The sequence below is a fragment of the Eptesicus fuscus genome, chromosome 20, assembly GCF_027574615.1.
Source record: "Eptesicus fuscus isolate TK198812 chromosome 20, DD_ASM_mEF_20220401, whole genome shotgun sequence".
Lineage (NCBI taxonomy): Eukaryota > Metazoa > Chordata > Mammalia > Chiroptera > Vespertilionidae > Eptesicus > Eptesicus fuscus.
In genome coordinates, this window is record NC_072492.1 from 26,439,958 (window position 1) to 26,465,725 (window position 25,768).

The 25,768-nt window shown below is 53.9% G+C and overlaps 1 protein-coding gene across 5 annotated transcripts in view; it reads left to right on the forward strand.

The window, feature by feature from the left end:
- The window catches only part of MSI2 (musashi RNA binding protein 2), a 367,561-nt gene that overhangs the window by 274,472 nt on the left and 67,321 nt on the right, over window positions 1-25,768 (forward strand). The gene's annotated exons all lie outside the window — the stretch shown is intronic.

A 25,768-nucleotide genomic window follows, 5' to 3' on the forward strand; every position in this document is an offset into this window, starting at 1 on the left:
CCGTGCCTGGCAGGCGCAGTGTACAGTGACTGATGGAATGGCTTCATTTGGGCAGCTTCGTGGAGCAGCTGATGCTGTATCTACCTTGGTTTCGAAAGCAGAGGAGGGGACGGCGTCTCAGGCCAGTGCCCCCTTCTTGTCCCGCTCCTCTCTCTCAGGCTCCCTGGGTTTGGTGAAAATTGGCTGTAGTCACAAGATACCTCTGTTGCCTCCTCCATCGCATCTGTGTACTTTCCCAGGGAGAGTAGCAATTCAGGATGAGCGAATAGAAGTGAAAACTCTTTTTCATCTCTCGGCTGCCTGCGTATGCTGAGGCACTAGGGCAGATCCCCAAAGATACCCTCACTGACTAGAGAAATTGGGGACCGCGTGCGGAGCTGACATCGGCAGATAGGGTTCGCGCTGGGGGGCCTCCTGGGTTTTCTCCTTGTTTGGAGAAGTTGGGACGTGTCACAGGGACCCTCACACCCAGAGCTCGGGTACCGCTCGCCCTTCCAGGGAGAGCTCTCCTTCCCGGGGAGCAGGACCCGTCTTCCACGCGGAGACTGAGACGGCGGAACAGAGCAATAGTACTTGAGGCTTCGCTAAGTTAATTCCTCCTGGCACGGCCCCAGATATCTTGATTAAATGGTCTGTGAAGTGCTGAGATATCTTGATAATGTACGTTTTACATTTGATTATATAATAAATTATGTTGCTCCTAATAAAATTTAAAATGAGCTTAAAAAGCCATGAGAAGGCTGTACCATCTATCAAGAGAAGAAGGTCTCCAGAGAGGCGTGAGGGAGCCCGACGCAGCGCCCAGGGCCGCGCAGGGCGGCCGCTGCGCTCACCTGTGCAAGGCACCTCCGCTCCGCGCCTGCATGCTCGGAGGGCAGCACAACACCGCCTTCCGGGAGGGGAAAGGGTTCGATTCGCTCAGTAACTGAGGGACTGAGGATGCGGCCCTGCTCCCCCAAAGCTCCGGGCAGAAGGGAGGGAAGATCGGGAGCCAGCCTGTGCGTGAGGCCAGCAGCTGGCAGGTGGGGCCACCGTCAGCGTGTGAAGCAAGAGAGGAAGTGTTCAGAAGCACAGTGAGCGCTTGGAGCAGCCAATCAGGAGAGGCGCCCGGGGCTCTCTCTGCCCACCTCTGGTACAGCTGTGCCCCTGGGGAGATGGCAGGTTTACTAAAAGGGACACGGGCATGTGGCAGGGAGCTGGTGAGGTCTGGGGAGCAAATGCTCATTACAGACGGACGAAGGGTCTGCTCAGAGCCATCCCTCCCGTCCCACCACGCCGCTGCGACATTTTTGTTCTCGCTTAAAACACTGCTATCAACCAGTTGGAATATAGGCCCGGAGTATCGCAGGGTGTAATCTAATTAGTATGAAGTCAATTCAGTCGCTCCTTTTGTATCTTGTGATTAAATAAGTGGGGAAAATGGCTTGAAAATTAGGTGCTAGAACGACCCAATTACATTTCTGTAGCTTTTTGTATTCAATTTCATAAACAATTTTGCTCTTCGCTGGTTAATCAGTGAATGCCTTTTTCCAGTTTGAAAAGCACTTTTGAAATTATAATGCAATTAAATTGTGTGTGGATGTTCTGGCATAGCGAGTGTGAAAGCCGGGGGCTTGGCAGGCTGCCGTGTTGTACCTTGACTGTAATGAGTCCCCGGGCTGGCAGCTTGCGAGTGTCATTCATAATATTGTCCATGCTGGGTTACTGTAAAGTGCAGCTGCCTTAACCGGCAGTTAACCAGCGGCCGCCAGTCCCCTGTCTCCCTGTGCCAGGGAGGCACCAGGATGGCAGGGCTCCTCGCGCAGCCTGCCGAGCCGCTGCGAAGCGGTGTCTTTCCCGTGGATGAAGCCAGTGCTTCGGGGACGACCCACTTGCCGAGATCGGGAAAGGGTGGGGCCAGCTTGTGCCTCTGCGGACTATAGGAAGGGAAGGGGGGACACGGATGTGGTCTTGGGCACTTTTCCGTGTGCCCAGCATTGCAGTAAATGCCTTTCCTAAATCCTTCCCGTGACCCCGTAAGAGAAGTGTTACCAGCGGGTTCCCCAGATAAGGAAGCTCAGGCACAAGGAGATGCGAGGCCCTCTGTGAGTGCCGGCGCTGAGATTGCCATCTGAGTCGATCTAACGCCAAAGCCTATGTTCCCTGGACGTTCCTGTGCTGGGAGGACCGACTGAAAGAAAGGCAGGGGACCTGGACGGGGGCTGGGTGCAGAGAGCCCTGCGAGGTCCCTGCCCTGGTGAGGGAGAGCTCGTCGTCCTCTCCCCTTCACCCCTCACCTGTTCTGGGAGGCCCCAGTTCCCAGAGGGCCACTGGGTGGGAAAAAAAGTGCGCTTCAGATTTTTTTCTGCTTTATTATCATTTAATCACGTTCTTATTCTTTTGGACTTTCGGGGTTGAGTCAGGATGATCTACAATGTGGGGACAGGATGCAGGACAGTGAGCCAAGGTTGGGATAATCCGGTGGCTGTAAGTTCAGGAGGACTTTTCCCAGCCCCCAAATCTTGCCTTTAGGATAGGAAGCCCGTAGGAGGCAGGCTGCCAAGGGCCTCATGCCGGAGAGAGGGTTAAGTCATTCTGTTTCTAGAACTCTCTTAGCAGCTTTCAATGGCTCACCTCCTCACAATTAACAGCTAGCTCCAGCCTCTAACCTCCCTCCTGTTGGTACTTTTCCCTGATAGACGCCTTCGAATGCAACCTGGCTTGCCGGAAACCAGTGATCCTACTCCGGGAGGGTCCTTTCAGCACATTCCTTCACGTTAAACTTGACCTGAACTCTCAACCCCAGGGGGAGTAGTGGGGCCTGGTTCCTGTAATGCCTGCTGAGTGGGAATGACACGCTTTACGGCAGGGCTGGCCTCCGGGAGGCGGGGAGCTGTGATGGTGTTTATTGGTGAGAGGAGAGGCTGGGAGCTGGAAGTGAGCACACACCTGGCCTGGCTGGTAACGGAGGCCGAAGGGGGTGGGGGGCGGGGGCACAGAATTGACTGAGCTATCTTGGACTTGGGAAGACTATTTCATGTTGCAGCCTCTTTAAAAAAAAAAAAATTGGCCACGTGCCTGGGAGATCTTGGGTCAGGTGCAACATCTGTTTTGCAGTAAAGCTCAGCACAGCTAGGATGGGGAGGTGAGTGGGGTGGGACGGCGGATTAGAGAGAGGAGGGAAGATAGGGCTCCTGGGACTGAGCTTAGATTTCACTGGAAAGTGTGTTAGTAACTGTTAGCATGTGCTTCTAATCACCTACTTGCCAGATGTTCCCAGAGAGAGAAGCGGAGGGGCCTAGCCTGAGAGTCCCCTGCTGGGGAACTAGTAGCTTGGAACTGCAAGTGGGCCCCAGCTTGCTTGCCAGGTGTTTGCTCCTTCCTGGAACATCTGGAGGGCGAGGCTGGAGAGCATCTCTGCTGTCTTGCTGGTGGATCCTCGAAAAGCTGGACATCTTGGCTGTGTAAGGGGCCGTGACCCCTCCTCCTCCAGGACCTGATCCATCTCAGAATTTACCTGGGAGGACTGAGCCTGAAGCCCCAAAACAAGGCTTCTTGCGCGCCTGGGCCAACAAGACACCTATTTCTGGAGAGATGCAGGTTTTTCAAGAGGCTCAGAGGAGGAAGCAGCCAGAGAAACAGGCATAGAGTCAGTTCCTGACCAAATGTCTGGTCTTCCATGAAAAGATTCAAAATGTCTGTTGAGGTGGTGACTGTCCGAAACTCCATGCCTCACACACCTTCATCCAGGGCCCCTGGGTGCGTCCTCCCCTGGAACCAAGGTAACCTGGCACAAGTTACCCGGCTGGTAAAGAATCCTAGGGTGCAGTCCAGGGCCCCACGATGGCTATGCAGGATGGCCAGCCCCTGGGAGCCCAGCTCGCTCTGCAGAGCCAGGTGGGGAGGGGTGTGCAGTGGGCCCGCCTGGAGAGTTGGGGGCGGCTTCCGTCTGGACCCAGCCCCTTGCTGACACGCACCCGGAACACTTACCGAGTGAACAAACTGAAAGGAAATTGTGGGACGTTCGTCTGATGGATTATCACACATCCATTAAAGTGATGTTTACAGAGTTTTTAAGTGACATGTGGAAATGCTTATGACATAATATTACATGAGAAAAGCTATAAAATGTGTGTGTGCTGTAAATCACGTTAGAATTAGAATCAGCTGGCGAGCTCTGGGAGCATACCAGTTCCCAGGCCCCACCTCGGACCCAGTAAATAAATCCGAGTGTCTGAGGGCGGGGCCTGCACACAGGGAGTTTAAAGCTCCGAGTGACTGGGAGGTGCGGCCTGGGCTGAGACTCGCTACAGTCAAAGCAGTGCCTGTGGAAGGAGAGTTCTCCAAACGGTGACCAGTGGCTTTTCCTGGGGGAGTAGTTACGATGGGCTCTAAGTCTGTGCCTCGTCATTTCTGGACTCCCCAGGGCTTTGCAGCAGCATGGGAGCTGAGACTAGAATGGGGGGCCCCACCAGCTGGTAAAGTGGACGGTGCTGGAGACCCAGTTCAGCCGTCTCTGCAGCCCTCCCCTGCGTCCTGGTCCCGGGTCCTGGAGATGCCGTGGAACTGGGCATACATTCCTGTGCTCTCAGTGATGAGGCCACGATGCTTGTTCAGAATGTTTATCAAGAGAACAAGCACCCAAACGACCTATTTTGGACAAAGGGTGGGACCCGGCGTAGTCCCCAGTGCTTTTGCTCACATGGGCATGTCCAGGTCACCAGCGCTGGGCAGCGTGGGATGCGAACTGTACATATGGTGGGGGTTCCCACAGCCCAGCCTGGTGGGCAGGTGGATAAGACTTGCCTGGCCTAGCTTTCCTCCCGGGGACCGGCGAGGACAGCTGGTCAGGGCAGCAATTACGGTCTCTCTCCTGCAGATGAGGGTGAAGCGGGGGCCGCAGGGTGGGTCCGGGGCCTCCACCTGCGGTGGCTGGCGGCTGGCTCTCTCGCCGGTGAAGACGGGGCAGAAGCACGATCTGCTGTAATTGGCTGCCTCCATGATGTATTGGGTCGAGCTCAGAGCGTTTGAGCAGGAGGGCAGGGTGCTGAGCAGTGTTTCATTTCTGGAACCGTGCTGGCTCTAACTAGGAATCCAGCTTTCCCCAGCCCTGACATTTTATCATTTAGCTCCAAGGAACCAGCGGCAGGAAGCCTGCCGCTAACCTTTCACTGCCTGTCACCATCGAGGAGGAGGAGGGACGGGCCGCCCCCGGCAATGAGATTCCATCCACCACCAGCTTTTGCGGCTCGTTAAACCTTCTCTCTCGAATCCCAGGCTGAGTGGCCTGACAGCGACAGTGAGAAGGGGACACAAGGCTGAGGGGAGGTGGCCCCACCACCCAGGCCCGGGCGGCCTGTTTCTGGCCTCGCCTTTTCCTCAGATGCCTTGGGACAGTGGGTATCTGGACAGCCAGACCGGGAACGCCTCCTCTTGTCCTTGTCATTTGATTCACAGTCTGGCCAATGTCAGGGCTCGCCCGTCTGTGCCTTAGTGCTCTCTTGGATTCCAGTGGGAAAACTAATCCCTTTGGAGGCCCTTCATTAAACGGCGTGCGGATGAAGTGAAGTAACCTGTGGCAGTGGCTTTGAGAAGACAGTGGTTAGAATAATAACAGTGATTATAATAATGGCACATTGAGAGCAAATCCTGACGCTCGTGGGTTCTTTTTCTTTCTGCTTCCAGCCCGCAGGTGAGCGGCTCACACCTAATGGGAAAGACAGTACCTTCTACAGCTGGCCATGTGCCTCCAGCCCCCCGAAATCAGGAGAGGGTCCCAAGTGCCCATGTTCCCCCGTGTCACCTCAGCCCCTCCTCTGCCCTTGCTTTCCAGATTCCCAAAGAAAGAGGGGTGCTGTGTCGTTAGGAAAAGTCATGGTGGGTGTGGTGCCAGCTGCTCCACAGAGGGGACCCGTGGCTTCTGGCCAGCGCAGGGTGGGTGGCCCCAACGGGTGCTCAGCAGCATCGGGCCTCGGGCCTGGGCTTGCGGGGAGCAGGAAAGGACTTGGCATCACTGAGGAGGAGAATCACAGGTTCGGCTGAGGATCCAGGGGTTTAATCAGCAAAGCTATTTAGGTCCCGGTGAGTCTTAACTGTGAGAATTATTTTGAGCTTCACCCTGTTCCGGAAACGTTGGTTCACTAAGCAAGAAGGTATTTGGCACCGGCGACCTGGAAAAGGGTGAGGATGAGCCTGGACGTTTGTGGATTAGAGGGCTTTGCAGAGCTCCGGAGCCCACGGCCGGCGCCCAGTTTTGGGGAGACCCAGCCTTGGAACTTGGAACTGTCTTTTAAAAGACCTATCTGTTGACCTTCTTCCTTAAGGAAATCTTTCCTGAGTTAGACTTTTTCTGCACTGGCTGGTCTGGGTCCGTTCTGTCACCTTGAGCGTGGCTGAGTCAGCCCCGGTCCCCCCCCCCCCCCCCCCCCCCACCCCGGTACATGAGCAGGTGCTGACCCAATATTGCCTGAATCAGAAGGGCTGGCACTTGGACGGGAATGCGGGACCCTCTGAGTAGAGAGCCCTCCTTGCCCAGAGCTGGCATTTCTGCTGGAGGCTGCCACCCCCCGCACGTCAGCTCGGCGCCACACTGGGCAGCACCTCCCCCCGCCGCCCCGATTTAGAGGAGCCTGGATTGAGGTTTCTGTTGTAAACTCTATTTTTAACTAAGCTGAGCAGGGAGCTGGCGGAGGAGGCTGTAACTTAGGGGCGTTCGGTGAGCTGTGCAGTGGGACAGGAGGCCTTCTCACCGGAATTGTCCTGCCAGTGTGGACGTGCCCAGAAGCTCAGCCCAAGCATCCCAGATGGGCACAGGGACCTGGGACAGAGCATGGGCAGTGCTCCCCCTCCTCGGCGCTGGAGGCACACACCCTGTGAGATGCCAGGCAGCCCCCCGGGCGCCTCTGGGCTGGCCTTTGCCGTACTAACCTGACCACGTGTCAGTGTCTGCCTTTACCCTTGGGCATTGGTTACTAGTTATTGTAAAACTACCGCTTACATTTGTACTTCACAGACTCGGTGATCGTTATCGTGACCTTGTGAAGCAATCCAAGTATTAAAAGAAAAGCATATAGTATTCATAATAACCAGGAACTTCTGCTCATTGACCCCTGGGTATTCGCCTTGCTCTGTGCAAAGTGTTCTGTGTTATCTCATTAATAAGATGGGTAGGGGGGATGTCACCTGGCTTTTCATTTTTCAAATTCATTTCTTTGACAAATTTTATGGAGCGCGAGTTCGAGGCATAGGGGATTCGGCAGTGAACAGTGCAGACTGGAATCTCAGGCCTTGATGAGGAGGCTGAGCTGTAAGAGGTTGCATGAGTCACCCAAGATGGTGCCACCATGAGCGTGGGACCAGGCATCCGTCCCCGTCACTGCAGGCCCTCAGAGCAGCCCAGGCCAGGGTAGCTGAGCAGTCATTCAGCCTCTCCTGTGTGCAACTTGTCCCGGGCTGTGTGAGCACCAACCCTCCCTTTATCCTGGCTGCCCTTCTGGGGGCTGATGGAGAGGAAAGCCCCGGCTTTGGGGACAGGCAGACCTGGGCTGTATCCCAGCTCAGCTTCTCAGGAGGAGAGTCTACGGCAGCTGACTGCACTTGGTACCAGATTCCTTATTTATTAAATTGGGATAATACTACCTGCCTCAGGGCAGGCTGGGAGGATTAGAGGTAATGTCCATGAAAGGGTCCAGTAAGACTTGTATACGAGATAAATGTGGTGGTTGTGATGAGAATGACAAGGACCCAATAAAAAGCAGCCAGCAGCCCTAACCGGTTTGGCTCAGTGAATAGAGGGTCGGCCTGCGGACTCAGGGGTCCCAGATTTGATTCCGGTCCAGGGCACATACCGGTAGGGAGTGTGCAGGAGGCAGCTGATCAATGTTTCTCTCTCATCGATGTTTCTAACTCTCTATCCTTCTCCCTTCCTCTCTGTAAAAAATCAATAAAATATATTAAAAAAAAAAAAAGCAGCCGGCGGGTGGGAGAGGGTTATGGCTCATCCTGCAGGCACACCAGTCAGGAGGTGCTCTGCCTGCCACCTGTGCTTCCCCAGCCCTCTCAGCCCGGCCGGGCTGCTGGTCTTCAGGGAGCTGGGTGACCGAGGCATTAACTCCTGGCACCTCCCCAGCCTGGGCTGAGGCCTCTGCCACTGCCAGCTTCCTTCCCCACCAGGGTTTGGTTATGTCCCTTTACAAACCAATGAAAGAGAGTAAGTGGCTGCATTATCCCTCCCGGCTGGCAGGAAACCAGGAGGGAAGAACCAGAAGGCAAGGCCTCATGATCTGCAGCAGCCTTGTTGGATAGGGACATCCTCCCTCAGGGACGGGGTCTGGTGCTTCCTCAGAGGGATGGGGCGTGGTCCTCCTTCAGAGGGATGGGGCATGGTCCTCCTTCAGAGGGATGGGGCATGGTCCTCCCTCAGGGATGGCACATGGTCCTCCTTCAGAGGGATGGGGCGTGGTCCTCCCTCAGGGATGGCACATGGTCCTCCTTCAGAGGGATGGGGCGTGGTCCTCCTTCAGAGGGATGGGGTGTGGTCCTCCCTCGGAGAGATGGGGCATGGTCCTCCCTCAGAGAGATGGGGCGTGGTCCTCCCTCAGAGAGATGGGGCGTGGTCCTCCTTCAGAGGGATGGGGCATGGTCCTCCTTCAGAGGGATGGGGCGTGGTCCTCCTTCAGAGGGATGGGGCATGGTCCTCCCTCAGGGATGGCACATGGTCCTCCTTCAGAGTGATGGGGCGTGGTCCTCCTTCAGAGGGATGGGGTGTGGTCCTCCCTCAGAGAGATGGGGCATGGTCCTCCCTCAGAGAGATGGGGCGTGGTCCTCCCTCAGAGAGATGGGGCGTGGTCCTCCTTCAGAGGGATGGGGCATGGTCCTCCTTCAGAGGGATGGGATGTGGTCCTCCCTCAGGGATGGCACATGGTCCTCCTTCAGAGTGATGGGGCGTGGTCCTCCTTCAGAGGGATGGGGTGTGGTCCTCCCTCAGGGATGGCACATGGTCCTCCTTCAGAGGGATGGGGCGTGGGGAAGGGTGGCTGACCCAACCCCCAGTCCCAGGTGAAGAATGCTATTCTGGGTCATCTGCCGCCTGCGGAGCCTCCAGTGGCGTCTCAGCCTGTGCTGGGAGATGCCCATCCTGGAGGGAAAGGCTGGATATGTTGTAGGGCCCAGGGTTCAGGCCCAACAGTGACGGGCGGCACTGGGTAGGGGAGGAGCGAGGGTCTCTCTCTGAGCCTGTGCTCTGTCCCAGCTCCTGCTCCTGCCTTCTGCCAAGGACAGCGGAGCTTCTGGCTTATCAGTCGTAGAGATGAGCAGGGCAGTCCTCCCTCCCAGCCTTCGAAGACACAGAAATTTGTCATTTGTTTCAAAGAAGAGCCCCAGCAGGAGCGGATTCCTGCCCTGCCGGCCTTTGCTGTCCCCTCTGAGGATCAGTGGGTGCGACAAGCCAGGGGCCAGTGTCTGGTCACCGCGCACATCACAAGTGGGTCTTGCCAAATGATGGCATGCCCAAACCATCTCAGTTCCAGACCGAGAGAGACCACTCAACGGTACCTCAGGAGGAGTCCTTGTGAAATTCTGTCCCTTAGCTCTGGTCTTGCTGGTAAATCCTGGCTTAGGGACCAGTTAGTTACCTCCATACTCGATGTGCTAGACAAACTAGGGAACGAACAAAACAAAAACGAAGGAAAAGGCAGCTCAAATCCTGTGAGATGGTAGGAGGCGTCCCTGCCTGCTAGAGATGATTAAGAAATAAAGAAAAAGCCTTTCTTGGAGTCGTCAGCCCAAGGGGGAAGTCGGCTTTGTTTAGGAAAAAGAGTTATCACTGAAGCTGCTCGGAGCACAGCAGTGAGTGGAGTGAGATGCCTCATTTGCGAGTGGCCGTCCTCTGCCCCGTCTGACTCTGGCCCCTTCCTCCGTCACTGGTGCTCCAGAGGCGTGTTGATGACACCATCTCCTCCCACCCACGCCCCAGCTACTCCCCAGCAAAGCTTTGGAAAAACAGCCAAGTGTTCAGCAAAGTAAGAGGCCTGGCTTTCCTTCCTCGCTCCCTCCGCCTCCCCTTGTGGAGAAATCCCATTATCCGGGAGAATGATTGTGAAACTCCAGTCTGTCTGCAGCCGAGCTGTGGGCTGGCCTCCCCCCTCCTCCGCTACGCTGGTCCCCTTGTCTGTCTGCCGGGGGAAGACGGATATCTATATATTAAAGCTTTAAGGATCTATAAATCCGAGTTGATTCTCTGCTGGTGACAGCCCAGGCTCTTCCCCCACGACGTCTGACATGATCTAATGGGTTTACAGTTGTTGGAGTGCTTCTCCGAAGCAAATGAAAGCTCTTAGTTAGGGTACGCGTGAAATGGCATTGTTTGTTCCGGGCCCCTCGGCAAAGCCGGAGGATCATCCTCCAATTATCCACCCTTAGCTCCAGCCACCGTAGGATGCGGAGCTCCGCCGAAGGAGCCGCACAGACCGCCCCCGCCGTCCTGGCCTCTCTGCCCGAGAGGTGCCGGGACGCTGGGGTGGGACTCACTCCCAGCTGTGTGCCTTTTGCCAGGAAAGCTTGAGACTAATTGGGAACAGAAGGGATGCCCAGGGGATGAGGACGGGGGACGAGAGAGAGGGAGGGTCTCACCAAGGTAGATGAGTGACAAATATTTGCTTGTAGCAAAACAAGAGTCAAAACAAGAGAGACTCCTAATGAGAGCTCTGGGCGTTCCGTGCCTCCAGCTCTCAGGGGCCAGCAGTGTGGGCTGGTGTGATTAGTTGCCTTGCTTCTTGGCACAAGACCAATCCCTCTTTTCAATATCAAGTTTCATAAGCGTGGAACAATAACACATCATTATAAACCCTCCGAGACTGGTGGTGGGTGGTGGCAGGGGTGTTTTCCTTCTTCCCGATAAATCCATCTTTTCAGGGCAGGTACATTTTCCCGTTGTAAATAGAGAATGGCAGGGGACAGATTGTGTCTCGGAAACTTGCTGTATTGTTAATCTGTTATTAGGCAAAAGTCTTAACACGAGGCTGGGTGCTCCGAGGGCTCATTGTGAGCTCGGGATGGAATTATGCATCATGAATAAAAACCGCTGTCAACATGCATTGGTTTCAAAACATTAGAGCATATGGTATGTGATTATCTGTATTGTCAAGTGCAATAAAGTAAATTTGGATATAATAAAGAATGTAATATTTTAGAAATTTGGTAATAAACTAAGGGAGGGATGACAGCTGAGGTTCTTTAAGGCCCCAGACACAAATAAATTGAAGTTGCGGGTCTCTGCAGCCAAGCGGCGGAACGGTCACAACACGGCTGTCTGCGCGCAGTGATTCCCAAGTCAGGAGAAGCCGCTCTGTCCCCCGCCCGCCTTCCCCCGAGAACTGGGGGACGCTGGGCCTTGCGTTTGACAGCAGGAGGGGGCGGTGGCTCCTGGTAGAGATCCAGACCTGGCCTTCCTTCCCGGACTGGAGGTGTGCCCTGTGGTGTGTCCACTGTTCTGGGCAGATATCAGGCCCAGCCATCCTGAGGACCCTTCTGCCCTGGGGGAGTCCCTCTCAGCGACTCTCCAGCTCTCTCTGCCCCCATTTGGTGAGTGGGGAAGGTGATGCTAAAAGCATCCTCTTTCTGGAGCTCCCACCATCCCACAGTCAATTTATTACCTCAAGGCAGCCCGTCAAACTGAGTGAGAAAAACACATCTCCAGAGGGCTCAAGCGCTGCAGCGTCCGATTAGGGCCAGGAGCTGTGCTGAGCTTCATGTGCACTGTCCTGTTTAAAAGGCTCTATAATCCTAAAATGTTATCCCCATTTTATGGATAAGAAAACTGAGGCAAAGAGGGATATCACACCGCTGATCAATTGTGGAACTGGGATTATATTATAGCCCATGTCTGAACCCAAAGCCCAGAATGCTTTTCATTCTCAACCCACAAATAATAACCCACATGTCCGAAGGCCTCCCCACAGGAAACCTTCCATTTACTAAGCAAGCTAGGGACTTGAAAGAATGTTCCAGAAAAAAAAAAAAATGCATCTAGGTGATTTCTCTTTCTTTCCACTTGGGCCTGGCAGAGGCTGGTCTGCATTTATGGGTTTGTTTTGTTTTTTTTTTTTTCCCTTAGCTTTGATTTTTGTGCCCTGGCTCCAGCTAGGTGAGCTCATTCATCACCACCCTCGCAGTTTGCCTTGGTCCTGCCCTCATCTCCCTCTGGGGAGGGCTCCTGCCCCAAGTGAAGTCTATGGATGGGGGCCGAGGCAGACTCTGTTTGCTTTTCCTGGCTGCTTTCTGACCGGGGCTTCACCTTGACCCCTGGCTCCTGACTTCCGGACTTGCCTTGACCCCCAGCTTCCAGGAAGCCCCAGGTGTAGCCCTGCCTGCCCCCTTGCTTCACCCCTGGCTGCTGTGGTCTCCTGTGCCGCCCAGCCAGGCAGACGGTTCATCATTAAGCCTGAAGAATTGGGACCACCATCATCGGCCCGGCTAAAGCCATTTGGATGGCTGGGAAGACAGTCAGTCCATTTCATGCCTGGATACCTCTGTAATTCCTAGAACGGGGTGGGCAGAGATTTGAATAAACCCCTCTGGCCTAGGGATCGTGTGACCTGGTTTCCGTTGGAGATGACAGCAAGGTGAGTCCAAATTCATTTCCCAGTTGCTTGGCTTTGGCACCTGGGGACAGACCCCGCTAGAGCGCATCCCACTGCAGCCAATGTTTACTGATATTGAAATTATTGGCAAGTCTCAGCCGGCAGCCCACTTATCCCAAGCAATATTAGGTACAAAATCCTACATGAAAACCACAGATTTGTGCAGGGGTGATAACAGGAGCGTGCATTATCTCATTTAACCCTCGTGGCAGCCCTGGGAGGTCAGCAGTTTTTATTCCTGTTCTCAGGTGCAGGCGCAGGATCAGGGAGGTTAATGGCCTGCCCCACATCACACAGCCAGGGTTCCAGCCACATCCTCCGGCTCAGGGCTCAAAGCTCCCCCGGAGTCCACGGAGCCCCACTGCTCTGCCTTAGAAGAACGTGCTTCTCTTTCTCTTCCTCCCACCCACACCCGCCCACATCCGCCCTTCCCAACACGCCGCACCGAGTGACATCAGATCCTAGAATAATTTCCTTGGGGCAAAACAGACCTTGAGTCCCTGCCTCTTGAGTTTCTCCTGGACACGCGGGTGGAGCCTGCAGAGGGGCGGAGGGGGAGACACGCGGGGCACGTCTGCCCTTGCTGGAAAGTCTCGGGGCTGCCCACTGACCACCACCCCCGCCCGCCGGAGAGCTGAGTGTTCCTAATGATCTATGAATGTATTAATCCTACTTTCCTGTTAATTAACAATACGATAAAACCGGCATTTCGTATGTCGTCGCTTAACACATGTTTTAGCAATTATGTACTTAGTGGTTTGGATTCAGAATGCTAATAGAATAAAATTTTAATGAAGATACGATGCTATGAAAAATGTATCGGGAAGAGTTCAGGTATCGCTGCCATTCATGTGTAGGGAGCAGAGGTTTGAAGGGTGGACCCTCCCGCCCCCAAAAAAGTGCCTTCTTATCTCTCTGTGCACTGACCTGGGAGGGCCCAGGAGATCCTGGAATCGGCTGGCTCTTGACCCCCATGAACATCCCACCCATAGGCCCCGCCTTGGGCGTCAGCAGGTCTCCACACCATCTGGCAGCCACAGAACAACCTGCTTACTCCTACCCTGTCCTCTGGCAGTTTGTAGTCTCTGACAAAAAGAAGACTTTAGAACCAGAGGTCCGGACCCACGGCCACACCTTCTTCCAGAGCAGGAATCTCCAAGACCTTTTAATTGTGGGAGGGATAAAAGCCCCCCTGCCCCAATATATCTTGTCTGATTTTCAATTTCTATACATATAGTAGATCATGTTTATTATAAAACCTGTATAACTAGGAATACAGTTAGGTGGGATACATTTAAAATAAGACATGTTTAGGCTTTTATTTGTTTACTTGTGGCCCAGTGCATGAAATTTGTGCACGGGGGGGGGGGGGGGGGGGCGGGGGGTGAGGAGATCCCTCATCCCGGCCTGCACCCTCTCCAATCTGGGACCCCTTGAGGGATGTCTGACTGTCAATTTAGGCCCAATCCCATCGGGCCTAAACCCGGCAGTTGGACATCCCTCTCGCAATCTGGGACTGTTGGCTCCTAACTGCTCACCTGCCTGCCTGCCTAATCTCCCCTAACCACTCTGCCTGCTTGCCTTCTCACCCCCAACTGCCCCCCCTTGCCAGCCTGATTGCCCCCAACTGCCCCCCCTGCCAGCCTGATCACCCCCAACTGCCCTCTCCTCCTGGCCTGATCACCCCTAACCTCCTCTGCCTCAGCCCCGTCCCAATGACTTTGTCCGGAAGATCTCCTGGTCTAATTAGCATATTACTCTTTTATTAGTCTAGATATTTTTAGTGAGAGTAATGTGATCAAATGTGCTTCTTTTAAAAAAGAATCTTGACTTGACCCTTTGTGGTCCAGCTCTAAAGTTTGGATTCTACAACTCACTTATTTTGATCCTTGGTTTCGGTGCCAGTCTTACTGAAAACTACGCCTCCAGGATACACAGGGCTCAAGGAAAGATGCACATGCACTGTGCTGGCTGGATCAGGGTACTGATTTCTCAGTCCCATCCTCCAATTATGCAAAGGATTTTGTTGAAATTCAGCTTATTAAATTTCCATGTTCCCTGATGTCAATCAGCTCTTCGTGCACACTAATCAAGTGCTGCATTTTTATATTTTTAACAAATGGGTTCAAAATCCATTGAAATGTTCATTTTTTAAAAATTGAGTTTCATAGTTCTGTTTTCAAGTTTTAAATGTATGCAGATACAAGAGCTTTCATGGGAAATCCAGTTACATCGGTTTTAACAACAAAATCACAGAACAATAGAAATGTTTTGGGAACGTGTGTTTCCCGAGTGCTTTCTCTTACAGCAGACGTTCCTGTGGGAAAGTGGTTCTTTCTCATGAATGTGGCTGCCCCATCGGATCAGAACACGTTTTGGGGGCATGTTGTGGCCGGAGGAGGCTTGCTTAGAACATGGTCAGCTTGCCATTTTCTGACCCTGGCATGTGCTTACGTCCTTAGTTATTACCTGCAGGCTAGGTTGTCTTTGCAGCGCCCGTTCTGTGAGGGTTCCTTTAATTAAAGCCAAATCTCATCACCTGTGCATTGATTTACTGGCCCCACGTCAACAGCACTATGTACCAGCCATGCTTGCAGCGGGTGAGTGAAGGAGGTGTCCCTCTGGCTGCACCCCCTGCAGCATTTCCTTTCCTTCGGGGGTCTGTGAGCCACCCGCTCAGACAAGTGTCTGTCTGACATGTGGTCATGTGAGGGCCAGGACCATACAGTCCACATAGGAACTATGAGTGAAGCTGAAATTATTGTAGATAAAAAAACAAAAATTAGACGTTAACTTTCTTCCTTTTCCCAGTGTTTCTTAACCCTAACTGTATGTCTGAATCACCGGAGATTTTAAAACAGACAGGTGCTGGGGTGCCGCCTCAGACCTCACTCAATTCTGAGGGTGGAGTGTAGGCATGGGTATTTTAAAAATGTGTCCTCATTGGTTCTTGCATTTTAATTTGATAAAAATCACCTGGGGAAGGTGTTAGACGTGCGATTCAGGCTCAGGAGGTCCCGGGCCAGGCCCGAGACTCTGCATTTCCAGTAAGTACACCGGCAGTGCCGTCGCTACTGCTCGGTGACACACCCTGAGTGGCCAGTCTGTGGGCCGTGTTGCCCCCAGCCCCTGCTTCTGCACCCTCTTCCTCCCTCCCCACCCCGGACGTTATCTGGGAGCCGAGGAGCTAGCTCTCAGCAGAGCTGCCGCCCCCACCAGGCTGCCTGGGCTGCTGGTTTCAGCTGCTCGGAGAGATCTGGCCTCCAGATGTTAAGCACGGCTCCTTTAACAGCCCAGAAAATAAAATAAAATAAAATAAAATAAAACAGGCCACCCTCCCATGGTGAATAAGCGTGTGTCTCCTGCAGCGGCACCTTGATGGGCAGCCCCCCTCCCCCGACTCCGGGTGGGCTTGACACGGGCGGGGCGGGCTGGAGTCACTGGAGTCAGATGCCCTCCTGCCCCCCGATGCCGCAGAACAGACCCACCCCCCCACCCCCCGCCCGCAGGGAGCGTGGAAGGGGGGCCGGCACGGCGGGCGTCCAGCCAGGGCCCTGTCAGTTGGGACTATTCTGAAACCATACCTCATCATAAAAGTCATATAATTTGTGGCAGTGCTGAAAGCCTGCTTCCAAGTGGTGGTTTTTTGATGGAGTTTTGGAACCTTATCTGAGGCCAGCAACCGTTGCGAGAACTCGTTAGAGGGAAGGCAGGTGGGCGTCTGGAGATGACTGCTGGTGAGGCTGTGGTTGCTCTGAGGGGTCCCCTCTCCATACGGGGGTGAGCCTCTTCACCTTCCCCCCTCGGTTTCCCTCTCCCCTTCATGTTCCCTCTTCAGAGGGTACCAGGGAACCCCCTCAAAGAACAGGGGCCTGTGGCTTCCCCCTCAGCAGCCCGACTGCAGGTTCCCAGCCCCGGGGCAAACGCCGGAGCCGCCGCGGTGCCTCAGTGGTTAGATGAGGCCAGGGTGGCCACACCTGCCCAGCCCGCGCGGGGCCTGGGGCTCACGGACCAGCACATGATCTTTGTTTTTACCCAAAAGGAAGCACAGTCTGGTCTCTTTAAGTGACAACCCTGCCTGGGAATTCACCTGAATCTTGTCCCCCGTCATAGTTGGTAAAGTACCGTGGCATCACTTTGACATCAAATCCGTTTTCATAAGTAAGGCTCAAGGCAGAGGGCAGAGGTAAGCGTGAATGGACCTGGAGGTTGGAGTAGAGAAGATGCCATAAAGAGTCTCATTAATGGGTGGCAGAAGGTAGCTAACCCCACGTGAGCGTTTTCAAGCGACCCTCCTGTCCGTGAGGTCGGCTTTACTTCTGCCCCACAGAGGAGGATACTGAGGTCAGAGTGGTCCTGTAACTTGCTCAGAGTCACATAGCCAGTCGTTGCTGGCTCACATCCAAGCCTGCTTTCCAAAGCTCACCTCAGCAGGGGCCACCAAGGTACATGGAAAGCTGCTCTTACCTTCAGGATGCTCACTGGGTGGGGCTGGAGGCTGAGTGTCCGAAAAGGTGACAGATTTGAAACCCACTCTCTGGGGGAGAGCCTGGGGTTACCAACCCAAATGCCCACCTCGGCAGAGTCCAGCTCCCAGCTGGTGCCCTGTCTCCCCTGAGCTCAGAAAGCCCCGGGACTTAGAAGCTCTAAAGGACACGCTCCTGCCGGTGGAGCCGGCCGGAGCCGCCCAGGCTCAGGTTTGCAGAGCCGAGGCGGAGGCAGCGTCCCCTGCGTGCACAACCTCAGCCTCTGCCGCCCCGCTGGGCGAGCGCCGCAGCCCTGGCACCTTCTGCCGGGGTCCTGATCCGAGCCAGTTGTCTAGCGATTTAATTTGGTGAATTTACCACCGCGTCCCAGAGTTTATATTGGCACTTAACAGCAGTAATATGTGTCTCTCTCGCCAAGAACTGACTATTTTCCCGACCAAGATGGAACACCATGCACAAAAAATAGGTTTGTGAACTAATCTGCTGCCCTGACAAGTGTCATTCACAGAATCGCTGCTACGGAGCGTCCTCAGAATGAAATGAGGTTGGGGTTGTCTGGCCCGGATCACAGGTGCTTTTTCCCCCTCAGTTAACAAGGCCCTGGGATGAGACAGCCTTTTCCCTGCAGCCACCGGCGCCTTCAAATCGCACGATCAGTATTCATGGCAGATTTCTCTCTTAGAAAAATAGTTGGGGATGGTTGGAGGTCTTTCTGTCTCCCCCTCCACAGCACACCCCTCAGTGAATCTCTTTCCCTCCCTTCCTCTCTCTCTCTCTCTCTCTTTTCCTTTCTATCCTCCTTCTCTTCCTTCCTGGGTGGCTTTTTCAGAACCCCCACCCTGTCGTAGAGCTCTCTATATACTCATCTAATTCCACAGACCAGGAGGTGCCTCCCATCAGTGTAAAAAAAAAAAAAGTCTCCCACCTCCTGAATAACTGTTTGGAATTCTAAAATAAAACTGAATTGCTTTTGCATAAGGATTTGTTACAGGTAAACCACTAATACCTCTGGGAGCAGAAGCAAAATCAGTCATTTACACTTTAGTGTGAACTGGTTTCTGACCCTTCCCTAAGCCTGCCATAGAGAAGCATCCTCTTTGCTCCCCGAAGTCTCCCTGCTGTGGGTGAGGGTGGCCTGTGGGGCTGAGAGGTCTGGCTTTCCAAGAAGGGATATCAGAGGCTTCTTAAAGCAGCCTTAGTTCCCCCCTCCAGGTAGAATGTTCTTGGTTTTTTGTTTGTTGTTGTTTTTGGTGTGTTTTTGTTGTTGTTGTTGTTTTAACCAGATCACTTCTACTCTGCTTGCCCTGAATTGGGAAGCAGAGAGCAGAGTCAGACTTGGGTGGCATCAGAATCACTAGAGAGCTGGTGAAAGTGCAGATGGCTGGGTCACGTCCTGGAGCCCACGATAGAGGCAGGTAGAGTTCAGGGATCTGTATTTTAAACCGAGGCCCGGGAGGGGCCTCACTGAGAGACACTGGCTTAGGAGCACACTCCACTTCCACCCCAGCCGGGTTTGTGGTCTAACCTCCAGAAATGGTCCTGAGGTTGTGGTGGCCACGTAAAAAAAATCCCTGGTAACTAAAGCCTTCATGACGCGTTCGCTGATTCACGGCTGGCCTCTGCCTTTTAGAAGGTTGGTGCTCACACTTCAAGGTCGGGTGGTGGCAGCTAGAGCATCCTTGGGCTAAAAAGGAAAGAGAGGCACCTTTCCAGTGAGAAATTGGCTCCCCTCTGGCAAATGCCGCCAACGTAGCTTAATATTAATTTAGGGAATTCAGTCTTGAGCAGTAGATTGGAAATCTGATAGTGTCATTTCTGTTATCTGATTCCCCATGCACCTGAGATTGCTCCCCTCCCCCGGCCCCCACTCTCCCCGGCCCCCAAGGGTGGCTGGAGAGGCGCAGGTGCAGGCTGGCTCTGCAAGTCCCTCTCCCCTCCTGATTAAGTGGTGTGTGGGAATAAAGGAGACCCACGTCGATTCGCACCGATCTGTGCCTTGCCTGCGCCAGCCACTTGTAATTCCCACAGCCCCAGCCAGCTCTGCAAGGCAGAAAGAAATATGACCAGGCAAGTTGAGAAAATAAATTAAACTAAGTGTCAACTTTTCTTGTTTCTCTCCTCATTATTAAGAGATGGAATGGGGCTCGTTTATCAAGCAGGGGGAGAAATTAATTGACACGGCTTTAATATCATGATGTCTGGCATGTCTGGTCACATTCCTTCATTTTTTGGAAAGGCATTTTATTATAGTTTACAGCAACCAGCTGCCAAACTACTGGTGTAAACGAGGAAGCAGGTGCATGAATGATGCCACAGCACAGGGGCTGCAGGGCCACCCTGCAGGGGACATGGAGGGAGAAAGGCCAGGCCAGAAAGGGGCCCAGAAAGAGGCCACTTGTTGGCTCAGAGTCAGGGAGGAAGAAAGGTACGGGGAGGAGAGAGGGGGTCACCTCTGCAGACCCCTGGACTCCATCCCAGGCTTGTCCGCTGGCGCCGGCGAGCGTGGCAGCTAGCGTCTGCCTCGGATGGCCTCCTGGCCCCGTGTTTTCTCTGACCAGCCCCTGAGCTGAGTCCTGTGTGCGCACGGGTCAGCCTGCCCGCCCCGTCTTTGTTCTTCGTAAGCCGAGGACGTCCCCGCTGCAGCGCAGCTACTCATTACAGAGCCCGTTTGCTGCAAGAAGCCTCTAGCATCACACTTGCTGCCAGCCCCGTTGCAGGCACTCGCCCTGTGCCCGTCCCAGGCGAGGCTGGCTTAGGAGGTGCCCTCTGCGGTTTTCTTTATAAAAGTCGTTTCTGCTGTGTGCTGAGAAACCTCAGTGTCCCCCCAGCTGCCTTTCTATCCAGGGACTCAGGGCCCTCGGGCGCAGGGACACAGCCCTCAACTGGAATAGACGAGCGAGTCTTCTCCGCACTTTCTCCTTCTGCTGGGTCAATGGGGGGCGGGGGGGGGGGCGGGGAGCTGTCCCCCACTGTGTAGAGCTTCTCATAAGGACGTGACGGGGCAGGGTCTAGAGCCAGGTGTGAGGCGAGTTTAGAGTCCGGAAGATACTGTCATGTGAAGACGGTGGACAGTGGTGAAAAGAGCATAGGCTCCCCCCGACCCCCCCAGACTCAGTTCTTCAATCTGTGAAGTGGGCCAGTCATTCCTGCTGCACAGGGGGGACGAAGACTGAGTTAAGGAACAGCTGCTCAGCTCTAGCCAGTTTGGCTCAGAGGACAGAGTGTCGGCCTGTGGACGGAAGGGTCCCAGGTTCGATTCTGGCCAAGGGCACATGCATTGGTTGCGGGCTCGATCCCCATTGTGGGGCATGCAGGAGGCAGCTCATCAATGATTCTCTCTCATCATTGATGTTTCTATCTCTCTCTCCCTCTCCATTCCTCTCTGAAATCAATAAAAATATTTTTTTAAAAAGAACAGCTGCTCAGTACATGCAGATACGCTTTCTCTTTTCAGAGTGGTTATTAGTATGCGGCCTGATAATAACTAACTGCCCTGGGGATACCAGGCATTAGAAATAATAACTGGAGGCACCCGTGCTTGGCTTGGTGGGAAATGGGATTCTTACCTACCAAGGTCCACGTTACCGTTTGGGCCTGGAGGCAGCCATAGCGGGGGGACTGTGGCCCCATCGCTCACGCAGGGTCTAACGTCTGAAGATGCTCAGGAAACTCGACTGGCAGCTCACAGCGCACTTCACTAAGTGCAGGGAGCGTGCCCTGAGTCTCCCAAAGCGGCCGGCCGCCATCGGAAACACGCCGTCCGTTTTGGAGAGCCAGCTTGTTTTGTTCTCGGAACCAATCACTCTTCCGAGCTCTATTTTTAGGGCAAATCCAGGGCATGTGAAGCCACCCGTCCCACATGCTCATCTCTGTCCTTCCGGTCGAAGGGGCCTGCAGGGAGGGGGAGGGTCTGAGACCTTCCCCACCCAGGGTTCCAGGAAGACCCTTCAGGCAGCGGAAACCAATGGGCCAAACCCCACGTGGCCCAGAGAGGTGGCTCCGGAATGCTCGGAGTTGGGGATGGCGGGAGCCCGAGGTGAAATGCCGACTAACAGACGCACCCTGAGGGTCGACTCTGACGAAGCCCCCAGACCCGCATGCCTCATGGCCGCTCTGAGCCATAGGGCCACCAAATCCCTCTTACTGAGCCAAGAAAGACTCTGACGTCCCGCTCTGGCTTAGTGGCCACGTGTCACTGTGGGCAGGTCATTTAACGGTGCTGAGCAGTTAAGCAAAAGGATGAGGGCAGAGGCCGCCCCGCCTCTCACAGGGTTGGTTACCTTGGGGACCAGGGAGGAGGATTGATGCCTGGGAAACACGGTGAAACAGAAAGCACTCCCCACACCCAAACCGACGTCTCCCGTGTTTACCCTGGAAGCAGCCCACGGGTGCTGCCACGCCCCTCCACACTGAGTTACCAGCGGGAGAAGGAGGTTGCATGAGTTATAAATGTGCCAGCACCCACATTCCTTACATTCCTAATGGGTAAAGTCAGAATCAGCTCAACAAGCTGGGTGTGTGTTTTTCCCCCTCACTTCCCCCCCCCCGCCCCCCCATTAACCAAGTGTGTTAACTCATGCCTTGCATTGATTTTCACTGAGGATGCATTAGGCACTGCTCAATGCCTATTAGTGTTCATTGACCTATCTGATAAGAGAAGAAAATTATTTTTGAGGCTAGGAGGAAGCCGTTCCCATCTCTCCCTCCCTGACCTAAAAAAGAATTTTTTTGTAAATTAACTGCCGGGTGTTCCTCAGCGACTGCATTTGGAGCAGGTCATTTTAATTTTGAGGTATCTTGTTTTCAGATGTCTGTTCTCTTCTGCGTGCCTGTGTGTGTGTGTGTTTGTAGCTTTGTATTATTCAGATGCATATTCAGCGTTGTTCATTTGAATAAAAGAGAGAAAAGGATTGGACTGTTAAATGCTTATCTCTTAAATAGAGCTTACTGTTCGCTTCATTCAGGACAATGATGTAGAATTTCGTTTTTAAATGCTCGCTATCAGCTGGTACCCTGAGCAGTTGGGGTACCGCTTGGCAGGAGTGGGGATGTCCACGGGGACCCCCAGAGGGTCTGGGTGGAGTGTGAGAGCAGGACCACCTGTCCCCTGCTCCCTCCGCCCGGTTCCTCCTGCTCCTTTTAGAGGCCCAGAGAGGTGAAGGGAGGCTCCGGGGGCACGTGGCTTATTGTTGGCCGCTTTTGAGTGAGAATAATTATGCATTTCTCTTACCTGGCTGCTCCGCCCCAGTCTCACGGGCTTTCCCAAGCCCCATTTCTGAGCCTCTGTGGGGCTCTCTTGTGGGGAAATGGGAGGGAAATAACGAGTCCTCCCTGCCCCTTGTCAGGAAGGCTCCCCCAGAAGACCACGATGCCTTGAGAGCATGACGCTGAGTGAAACAGACCAGCGGCAGGAAGACACATACTGTGGATCCCACTTACCTGAGGAGCCCAGAATAGTCAAATCCATAGAAACAGGCAGCAGAGCAGAGCTTCCCGGGGACCAAGGGAGGAGGAATGGGGAGTTATTGCTTAACGGGGACGGATTCGGTGTGGGTTGGTGGGAAAGTTCTGGAAATGGGTGGTGGTGATGGCTGCACAATAGCATACTAAACTGCACACTTAAAATGGAAAAAAAAATAGTGAATTTTGTTATATATATTTCACCCAATAGAAAATTTTCAAAAAATAAGACATTGTTGCCAAAAAGGGATTTTTTTCCCCACCTACCACCCTACCCCTCCCAAATTCCTGACCTCATTGTTTTGTCCCTCACGCCTCGGTTTAATTTATTTGGGGGATTGTTCATCACTGGGTAACTGTTTCATTGTAAGTGATAAGGCACCCGTGAGATAAAAACGATCATACGTTAAGGAGCAACATTTATTGACAATTGTTACTGTGCTTTCTCCAAATGAAATAAATAAGTAATTTAGACATAATCAAGTTTGCTTTCTCTGTTTGGGCCAAACAGACAGGATGTTAAAATGATAGAGATCGTTAAAATACTGCCAGTGAGCCCCGACATCACTGGATTGGTGTGCATCTGAGGCGCTCTCCTTTGATCAGGAAAGTCAGTTTTGTGATCCTCGAATTTTGAGCCTGTGGGCTTAGGGAAGGGACCAGAGGAAGAATATCGGAGTCAGAATTTGAAATGATGCCCCGAGTCCTGCCCCCGCCTTCCCGGTGCACAGTCTGCATTCTAATCCCTGTCTCCTGGCTCCGCACGCCTCTTCCTGTCCCCAGGCGCTGGCACAGAGAGGGAACTTGGGGCAGTGGGGGTCCTGAATGGGGTTGGGCCTGGAGTTGGGGCAGCGATTTATTTGCACAGCGGGCCAGGAAGACATGGGTCGCAGCAAAAAAGCCACTTCCGTGGCAGTGAACTCAGCTCCTGACCCCTGTGGCGACTTGCCTTACCCGGGGTCAAGGTCATGTGCTCGGCAGCAGATGGCCTTCAACCAGGCTGTCCTCCAGCTCGTGGAAGGATGCCTTGGCCTACACGGACTTCATGCTCCTTCCTGATGGCACGATGCTTTTGGTCCATCCATCCACATTCTCCTGCCTTCTACCCAGATCGAGTAATTGGCCTGGAGCGAGGAGCTCATGGGTGACCCGCCTGCATGGGGGTGACAGAAGCCTGTCACCTTGCTGCTTTGGTTTCCAGTGGCCGCCACCACAAATCAACACCAACTCGGTGGCTTAAAACAATAAAAATGTATTCTCTCACAGTTCTGGAGACCGGGACTCTGAAGTCAAGGTGTTAGCCGGGCCACACTACCCCCGAAGGTTCTGGAGGAAAACTCCTTTGCCTCCCCCAGCTTCTGGTGGCTCAGGCATTCCTTGGCTTGTGGCTGCATCACTCCAATCTCTGCTCCGCTCTGCGTCTCCAGTCTGCTCTCCTTTCTCTTAAAAGAACACCTGTCCATTGGATTTAGGACCCACCCTAATTCTTAACACGTTAAGCGCCATGTCAGTCACCAGTGACTGACACTATGCTTTCCGTCCGGACCGCTCAGTCACTGGTGCCACCAGCATATCGGTGAAATCGGATATCGCAGGCTAAACGGAAAGGAAGACAAAACAGGCTTGGCGCTTAATGTGTTAAGCAAGACCCTTAATTAAATTTTCAAAAACGCTTTTTCCAAATAAGATCACGTTTGTAGGTTCCGGGAGTTAGGACATTAGGACATGGATATATTGGAGGGGCGGGGGGGGGGGGGGGGGGCACACTATTCAACCCATTGCACTCATCCTAATTGACAAGAACTGATCTGCCCTGGCTGGCGTAGGGAGTCACAGGTTGCCTGGGTTTGGGTCCAGGCTAGAGGAAAAGGAGACCCGGAGTGACCAACCCACAGGCCAGACGGGAGGGTGGTGAGGGAGGAGGAGGTCTGTATAGAGAAGGTGCTCGCCATGAGTGGGAACCTCCGACTTGTGCCTTTTCGGGGGGAAATTGTCTTGTTGATCTCTGCCTCCTCCACGCGCAGGCTCGTGTGCAGCCAGGTTCACACCTCTGGAGAGGAGAGTGTCTTCCTGTGTTCGAGCTGCTTTTACGAAGTACATCAGACAGGGGGGCTTGTGCACCACAGAAGTGTGTTTCTCACGGCTCTGGAGGCTGGCAGGCAATGATCGGGGTGCCAGCACGGTTGAGTTTTGGTGAAGGCTTGCTTCCTGGTTACAAACATCCATCTCCTTGGCGTCTCCTCCCGCGGCAGAGAGCAGAGGGAGGGGAAGCCAGCTCTCTCATGTCTTTTCTCCGGGCACTCATCCGTTCACCAGGGCTCTCCCATGGTGCCCTGAATGTCTACTAAAGGCCCTCAGTACCTTCGCACCGCGGGTTAGGATTTCAGCCTAAGAACTTGCAGGAAGGGGACACAGACATTCAGCCCGTAGCAGAGAGCCCTGCAAATCCCGACGTGGGTTGTGACTCAAGCTGTGGGACCCAGTGTCCAGTCTCACCACCAAAATCCGCAGGTGCAGGACTCCAGGCTCAGAGGTGACACGTAGGTTGGAAGCCAACGCCGAGTCAGAACTGGAACCCAGGCCTCCTGCCTCCCCATCAGGGTCTGTCTGCTCTGCCTGTTGGTACTGACATTGCAGCCGCGTTTCATCGAGGTGGGGTGCCATCCTGCAAGCAGGTCCATGTGTTAGAGCAGCGCCTGCCAGCGGGGTCACAGATGGGGCTGCATGCTGGAGACCCTGTCGGGGGCAGGAAGAGAAGAAAGCGAGGGGCAGGAGGGTAGCGAGAGGAACTCAGGATGCTGAGCGGAGGTTGCCTGCCAAAATTCTCCAGTACGGCTGGTCTAGCAAAGGCGGTCTCCAGCCGAGTACATACAGCGGATAGCCGACAGGCTGACAGCAGGCATCAAACAGTCTTAAACTGCCCCAAACCTGTAGCGCGTTTGAAGCGGCAGTAGAAAAAGGATGCCTGCGCAGAACAGAGGCCTGAAACTTTTAATAGTTTCTTCCAGGCCTCAGGATGTCCTGATGAGGTATTAGAGGAAGTAATTCAGGAAGAAAAGGACAAATAACCGTCTCCGTCTGGAGGCCGACCGGAGGGCTGGCCATTCCAGCAGAAAGGGCAAGCCTGGCCCCGCGGTGAGCCCGCCGCCGCGGGCTGCCCACCACCTTGCAAATAACAGACAAGAAAATGTCTTGTTTGCTTGG